The following is an 8508-nucleotide window of genomic DNA, read 5'->3' as shown; positions in this document are numbered from 1 at the left end:
GCACTACTTAATAAATGGTAATTTTAAGACTCTTTTCTTCCTGTTAGTGTCCATCCTGTCTCTGTTTTCTAGGTTTTAGCCAGTACTTGACCCTAGGACTTTCACATGGATTTTTAAGAAGGATCCCTGATTTGAATACCTGTAGGGTATTAAGGTATGGTTGTAGTTTAATGCTACTCTTACTACTCTCTTCCTCTGATTGTTTCATACATTCTTGTTAGGCTCTGATATATTTCTGTAAATAAAACTTTTTCCTTTTTAAAGCATATCACCTGATTGTACAGAACTAGTCTAGTTAGAAAATATTCAAAGGCATTCTGTACCAAATAGTGGCTTATTAAGTTTGCTAAGCACTTATATTCACATCAGTATTAATGTTATATGTCATCTGTATGGACTGATTTAAAAATGTTTTGGTTTCTGTTTTCAGGGAGAATTTCCAATTTTGCTATAACTGTATCTTTCATGAGTAATTAAGACCTTTGAGATGTCTTTATAAGTGGTAGCTTAGAATTAGTTGTGCAAGGTATCACACTTGGTCTTTCTTAATACTAGTAGTTTTAAAGTATTGCAAATGACCTACATGAAACCTCCTTTTATAAAGCTATTTGAAACCATAGTAGTTTTTTTTTAAAACCTTCTGAAAATTATGGTAAAGTATACATAACATAAAATTTACTATTTTAACCATATAGTTGAGAGGCATTAAGTTCATTCGTATGTTGCAACCCATTACTGCTATCCATCTCGAGAACTTTTTCATCATCCCAAACTGAAAACTCTGTACCTTTAGGAGCCAGATCTTTCTTTATTAAACATTTTTCACTAGGTACTATTATGAAAATTATTTGATTTCTAATTTTTAAAATGAGACAGATTTATTGCTCTGCTGTTTCCTGTAGTAGAAAAATACAATGATACTAACATAAAAGTATTGTTAAAATATATTTGTAGTAAAATATCTTTGTGAAGATTTCCAGATAGCTTATTTCATCCAGTATTGAAGAGAAGCTTCAGTAGCAGCAAAATATTATACATACCTTTTTGTAGATAATTATAAATAATGTAATACACATCAGTATTTTTTTTCTTTCTTTCTTTTTTTTTTTTTTTTTAACCGTGCATCAGATTAGTCAGTTTTAAGTTCTCTTTAGAAAAAATTGTATCAGGTTGGTTTTGGAGACAGTTTTCTCTTATTTATAAGAAATAATCTTATGCTTTTACCACAATAAAAACATAACAGTATACCATCTTAACAGTTTCTAAGTATACAGTACAAGTAGTGTTAACTATATGCATTTTTGTCATGCAACATCTGTAGAACTTCTTCAGCTTGCAAAACTGAAACTCTGTACTCATTATAACAGCTGCTCTCCTTTCCCACCCCCCAGTCCCTGGTAATTGTAATTCTGTTTTCTGTTTCTGAGTTTGACTACTTTAGATACTTTGTGTAATTGGAATAACCATGCTGTATTTGTCTTGTCTTGTGCATTTCTTTAAAATGTAAGAATGAGTTTAGGATATCTCATTATCAAACTTGAAAGTTACAGTTTAGTTTTTTTTTTTTTTTTTTTTTTTTTGAGACAGAGTCTCACTCTGTTGCCTGGGCTAGAGTGTCGTGGCATCAGCCTAGCTCACAGCAACCTCAAACTCCTAGGCTCAAGCAATCCTCCTGCCTCAGCCTCCCGAGTAGCTGGGACTACAGGCATGTGCCACCATGCCTGGCTTATTTTTTCTATATATTTTTAGTTGTCCCATTAATTTCTTTTTATTTTTATTAGAGACGGGAGTCACGCTCTTGCTCAGGCTGGTCTCAAATTCCTGAGTTCAAACAGTCCGCCTGCCTTGGCCTCCCAGAGTGCTAGGATTACAGGCATGAGCCACTGCGCCCGGCCTACGGTTTAGTTTTTACTTAGTTTTTGAATCTGTGGGAGAGAACTTTGGGACTGAGAATTGAGATTCCTCATGATGGACTTTTTTGACATTTGACATCAGTATAACAGTGATCATTGTTCTTTGTGCCATGTACACAACTACTTAAAATCCTCCTCTCCTTCCTTCAGTGTTTTAAATCAGAAACTAGATAATCAAGTTTTTTTTTTTAAGTATGAATGTAGGGAAACAATGGGTTTAAATTAAAAAATGCCTAATTGTTTATTTCCCTAAGGCCATCACACAGTTGCTGCTTAGTAGAAAGACTTGCAAATAAATTTTGGTGCTTTGGAAATATGGAATAATGGAAGGGTTGTATGGAAGAGTTGTACAGTTGCACTTTAGAGTGTAGAGCAAGGGTCTGCAAACTGTGGTTTGCTGGCCAGATATAGCCTACCACCTGTGTGTATGGCCTGCAAAGTAAGATAGTTTTTACATTTTTAAATGATTTGAAAAATTCAAAAGAAAACTATTTTGTGACATGAAAACTATAGGAAATTCAAATTTCCATGTGTATAAATAAAGTTTTTTTGAAACACAATCACATTCATTTTGTTTACATATTGTCTATGCGCTTGTGTGTTCCAGTGACAGAATTGAGTAGTTGACACAGAGACTATATTGGCTACAAAGCCTAAGGTTTTACTGTCTGGCTCTTTGCAGAAAACATTTGCTAACTTCTGGTGAGAATGCTCTTGAAAAATAGAATGATATGACATTCTTTTTTCTTTATTTTCTTATTTATTATTACATTATTTTTTGAGGCAGGGTCTTGCTGTGTTGCCCTGGCTGGACTTGAACTCCTGGGCTCAGGTGATCCTCCTGCCTCAGCTTCCTGTATAGCCGAGACTTCAGCCATGCACCTGGTTGAATGATATGACATTGTAAACTAAGAGGTATAGATTTATGAAAAATGGGGACTCATAACCAGCATTCGCTAATCCTGTTTAATTGAACAACGTTTAGAAACACAAAATGCTAAAATGGAAATGTACTGAGAGTGAGTCAGAAAATGTGTGTAGGAAATTAAAGGGTATATGAATAAGGGTTCTTTCCTCAAGGAGCCGATGTTCTGGTAGAGAATTCAACAACTGAACACACAGATTTCTACAGACTTTCGGGCGTTCACCCTGTCCCATTTTTAAGACTTTGTTACTGCTAAAATATTGTGTTCATCTTTATAATGACAAAATTGACACATGTTTGCCATTCAAGCCAAGGCATTCAGGTCCTCCTCAAAGGCTCCTACCCACCTTCCTTAACCATCTGTCTTACCTGGTCCCTACAGACTGCTATTTATTAACTTGTGAACACATCCTACTCACAGGGCCCCTTGAGAGCCGGTTTGGGCTTACAGAAAAATTTTTTCAGGCCCTTAGAACATTGGTATCTGGACCCCAGCCAGGCAGTTTATTCCCTTGCCTCTTTTTGGCTCTGTTTACCCTTTTCCCATTCTATACTTTTATGTATTCCATTTTATTATCCCTCCTTCCTCCTTCCTTGTTTATCTGAAGCTTATCTGCTTTTCCACATCCAGGTCAAATCCATAGTCAGGGTATGTGGGGCTGCATGGGAGGAGAATGACAAAATTAGGGAGAGCTTCCAGTGAAAGAAGAGCAGTGTGTGTAAGGAGGCATGAAGTTGAGTGGATTCCGAAAGCCATTTGGTATGTCTTGAATTTCATGTCCTTGTGGAGTGTCAGGAGATGAGACCAGGGAGCCAGGGGAAGGGAATGTTATGAAAGGCCCTTTATTGTACCAGTAGGTTTTCAGTCTTAGTGTGTGTAAGATTCATCTGAACTACAAATTCTTTGGCCCCAGAGATTCTGAGCCCAAATCTCAAGGAATCTCCAGGGTGTGTGATGCAGGAAGTGGGGATACAAGAAAGGCTGGGCGAGAGCAGGGTGTGGAAGGTCTTGATGTCTTGTTGGAACTTCAACTTTTGTTAGTAATATAACCGTTGTAAGATTCTTCAGCAGGAGAGTGACGCTGGGGAAGCTGCTTCAAAAAGAATTGTTCAGAATGCATTAGAATGAGGAAAGATTGGAGGATGCGAGGTAAGCTGGGAGCAATTAATTTGCATTCAGCCTTATTCCAGAAATGATTTGAGTTGGTGAGATTTCAGACGTAGGGCAGTAGTAATAGGAAAAGAAAGAACCTGAATGGGAATTTGAAAATGGAAACAAACTCCTGACACATGGGATAAAGAAGATGAAAAGCAAGGGAACATAAAGTAAATTGTGTATTGTGTTACGTTGTAGAAGATGCAAGTGATATTAGCTGTTATTTTGATAAACATTATTAAAATTAGTTTTACCTTTAGGAAAAGGGTAAATTTACAGATGACTTTCTTCTCCTTTTTCCAAGTATCTTTTGAAAATTGTTGTTCTCAGATTCTAATTGTCTACAGTTTTACTGTCTTGTTTAATGGTTTTATTATTCTACGTTTATTATATACTATCGCAGACCCTTTTGGAATTAGGTGAGATATAAATGATTCACGTTCTCTTTAGTTGAAATTTTGCTTGGCATATTTAAAAAATAAAGATGTTGAGAAGGAACCATTGCCATTATTTTCATTTTATAGATATAATTTCTGTACCATTTGCATACCCTTTTTTTGGTTTTGGATTTACCAGCTTTACTGAGGTATAATTGACATGCAATAAACTGCACACATTTGACACCTGTGAAACCATCACTATAATCCTGATAATGAACATATCCATGGTCCCCAAAAGTTTCTTCCTGCCACTTTGTAATCCTTCCCTCCTGTCCTCTCTCTCCCCACTCCTTCAGCAGTTTTAGACAGCCACTGATCTTATGTCTCTTTAGATTACTTTGTATTTTCTAAAATTTACACAAAATTTACATACATACTGCATGTATCCTTTTGTTTCCTTTCACTCAGCATAATTATTTTGAGATTCTCTATATTATTGAGCATCTCAATATTTTCATTTCTAAGTAGGATCCCACTGTATGGATGCCACAAGTTTTCTTTTTTTTAATTTTTATTTTCTGAGACAAGGTCTCACTCTGTCACTGAGGTAGAGTGCAGTGGCGTCATAGCTCACTGCAGCCTCCAACTTCGTAGGAGGATTGCGATCCTTCTGCCTCAGCCTCCCAAGTAGCAGGGACTACAGGCTTGTGCCACCACACCTGGCTAATTTTTTCTATTTTTAGTAGAGACAGCGTCTTGTTCTTGCTCAGGTTGGTCTTGAACTCCTGGAATGGAATTTGAATCCTGAGCAGAGTGACTGGAGACCCCACTCTCTAGGAACAGGGAACAAATGAGGCAGTTGAGGCTATCTGAGGCTGCTACATCCTGATAGTGTTGCACTTGAATCTGTAGCCTTCCCTTTGACCCCGAGAGAACTGTTCTATAATTTTCCGACATCCCCCCTTCTTTCCTAATGGAATTGGCTATAAAAAATTGATGTTTAACATTTCTCCCAAATAGCTTAGATAAAATCTGCAAAGCACCCAGAATTGTCATGTTTCGAAAACTAATAGAATGTATTAATAAGTATATACTTTTCATACATATTATTTTGGCTGATTTTGACATTACTATTTTTCTTTGTTTTTTTTTTTTTGAGACAGTCTTGCTCTGTTGCCCCAGATAGAGTGCAGTGGTGTCATCGTAGCTCACAGCAATCTCCAACTCCCGGGCTCAAGCGATTCTCCTGCCTCAGCCTCCCGAGTAGCTGGGAGTACATGTGCGCGCCACCACACTCAGCTAATTTTTTCTATTTTTGGTAGAGACGGGATCTCGCTCTTACTCAGGCTGGTCTCCAACTCCTGACCTCAAGCAGTCCTCCCACCTCCGCCTCCCAAAGTTATTGGGATTACAGCTGTGAGCCACTGTGTCCGACCATTATATTGTTTTTTTTTTAACTGAAAATAAAATTTTATTTTTTATATCACTAGCCAGAATTTGTCCTTAGTTACTACATAAATGCTGTCTAGTGCCATCATCCAAATGGTATGACCATTTTACGTCCACAGTTCATTTCTGTATTTACAAACAGAATTTTCCTATTTACATAAGCACAGCTATCAGTGGAAGTTTAACAGTGAGATGCAATCTAACATCCATACTATCTGATGTTTTGCAGACAGTAATGTAGGAGACACATTTTTAATTATCTTTCATTTGAATGACCTTATGCAAAGAAATAAACCAATAACTTAGAAGTTCTAGTCTCCAGAGGACATTTTCAAATGTACATATAGAAATGGTTACAGGCAGTGAGATTTTTTTTTTTCCCGGGCTAGAGTGAGTACGGTGGCATCAGCCTAGCTGACAGCAACCTCAGACTCCTGGGCTCAAACGATCCTACTGCCTCAGCCTCCCAAGTAGCTGGGACTACAGGCATGCGCCACCATGCCCGGCTAATTTTTTTTTTCTATATATTTTTAGCTGTCCAATTAATTTCTTTCTATTTTTGGTAGAGATGAGGTCTCGCTCTTGCTCAGGCTGGTCTTGAACTCCTGAGCTCAAACAATCCGCCCGCCTCGGCCTCCCAGTGAGCTAGGATTACAGGCATGAGCCACCGTGCCCGGCCAGGCAGTGAGATTTTTAAGAAACATCTTCCATGTCCACATGGAATGTCCTGTTGTCATTGCTGTATCATTTTCTCTTCCAGGTGCTTTCCTTTACCTACAAGAGGGGCTCGGATAAGATGGATGTTTTGTTTGACTTCCTTGATGTCCTGAACTTTCTGTAGCTATTTTTCTTCAATCTGTTCATTTTAAGTTTGGCTTCACATTTCTGTTTGATCTCTTCAACTGTCTTCATTGCGTCAATGGTTTTCTTGCATAGCTCTCTCTGGTATTTGACAGGTTCATTTCTATGTTTTCCAGATTCAAATGAATTATCCCCTGTAAGCTCTTTACCATCTGCTTTCCTGGAATGCTTTAGTTCACTAGACCTTGCGAAGATTGCGCTTCTTTATTTAAAGTTTTTATGACATTCGGATTTACAAAATCTTAACACCTTGCAATTGTTGCGGATGAACATCATGCTATGGCCAGGGTGGATTGGCCCCGAATAGAAATAACATTTCTCCATATGCATGTTGAACCCATGTGGATCCACACCAACCAAAAGCCAAGCTTCCGTTAATATTGTTTTGATTGAAGTACGTAATGAAAATCTGGCTTTGGACAGATATGTAATGTAGGTAGAGAAGGGAAGAGTAGATAGCCTTTTCAGATAATTGTGGATGTTCTTTGGTACTACGCTAAAACTTGACAAGTGTTAGAAGAAAGGTTAGTTGTATTGTGGAATCTGAAACCGTATCAGTGAAGTTTTAATATTCTTGTTGCATTAAAATCTATCAGTTTTCATGTACTTTGAATGGCTCCCCCCATACATGATTTTGTAACCTCACGTATTGATCATTTGGAAAATACTGGCTCACTGAAGTATGCAGAACTTCTAAATGTTGAGACATATTGTTATACAATATCTAAAAATAACAATCATTAATATCTAATTAGAAAAGTCATAAAGACCTGTCATTCTTCTGCTGGCAGATGAAAGCTTTATGAAATTCTAATGTTGTCTTGCAAGCTTGAATGTTATCATTGGCAACAAATACTGTCATCTGTTTTCCTTCATTTGACAGGTTTGCTTCATTCATTTTTTTTTTTCGGAAAATATCTGCCATATACTCAATTTTGAATCACCATCATTTTCTTTTGTTTGTTTTTTAAAGAGACAGGATGGTGTTATGTTGCCTAGGCTGGATTTGAACTCCTGGGCTCAAGCAATCGTTCCCCCTTGGCCTCTGGAGTAGCTGGGACTACAGGTGTGTTCCACTGCACTAGGCTGAATAGTTTGTATGTCTTCTCTTCTTTCAAGTAAAAATGTCGTTCCATGAAAAAAGTGACTATTTGAGCTCACGACTCAGTTGCCCAAGTGCTTTTTCTTGAGACAGCCATCATATTTTGGTGTACAGCATAAGTTCTTTATGCACACTTTCTATTTTCTCATACAGAATTTTAAAATGATATGTGTTTAAGGGATATGTGTTTAAGGGTTAATAAAAATAATTTTTACTTCTTCATTAATGACATTTAAAAAATAGTGATGAATACAGTGACTAGTAGTACAGTTAGGGATCATGGCCTTGATTCATGCTAAGGCACTAGGACTTTTACCCACCATTGCTGTTGCACTGTCAATGAAAAAAACAAACAGTATTTTAGTATTATACTCAGAGGCCACAGGAGTTCATGGACTTTGAGAGCTTCTGCTGACCATTATCACTCAGCATTCAGGACTCAGCTGTTAGCTCCTTTGAGCTCTTCTGGATATCTCAGGTTAATGTTGTTTCTTCCTTCAACATTTTGTTACAGTATTTAACACACCTGGGTGAGCTCCTTGACAATGGGAATTGTATGTTAATTGTCATTATATTCTCCTATGCTTGTTTCATCGTACCTGAATCAGAGTAGGTGATCAGTAAGTGCTTTTGGAATGAATGAGGTGATTGAAATAAACAGATTTAGGAATCTCAACAGTAGTCCGGAATCTTTTACTAGAAGAGGAATGGCCTTGTGTATC

General features: G+C 37.3%; 1 pseudogene; it reads right to left on the bottom strand.

Moving 5' to 3' along the window:
- Window positions 1-3436: 3436 nt before the first annotated feature.
- On the bottom strand, window positions 3437-7014 carry LOC105815162 (annotated as a pseudogene).
- Between the last annotated feature and the right edge of the window lie 1494 nt (window positions 7015-8508).

The sequence above is a fragment of the Propithecus coquereli genome, unplaced genomic scaffold (genome assembly GCF_000956105.1).
Source record: "Propithecus coquereli isolate 6110/MARCELLA unplaced genomic scaffold, Pcoq_1.0 Scaffold32, whole genome shotgun sequence".
Taxonomy (NCBI): Eukaryota; Metazoa; Chordata; class Mammalia; order Primates; family Indriidae; genus Propithecus; species Propithecus coquereli.
The sequence above is the reverse complement of the archived record's forward strand: the minus strand, read 5'-3'. Positions and strand labels throughout refer to the sequence as shown.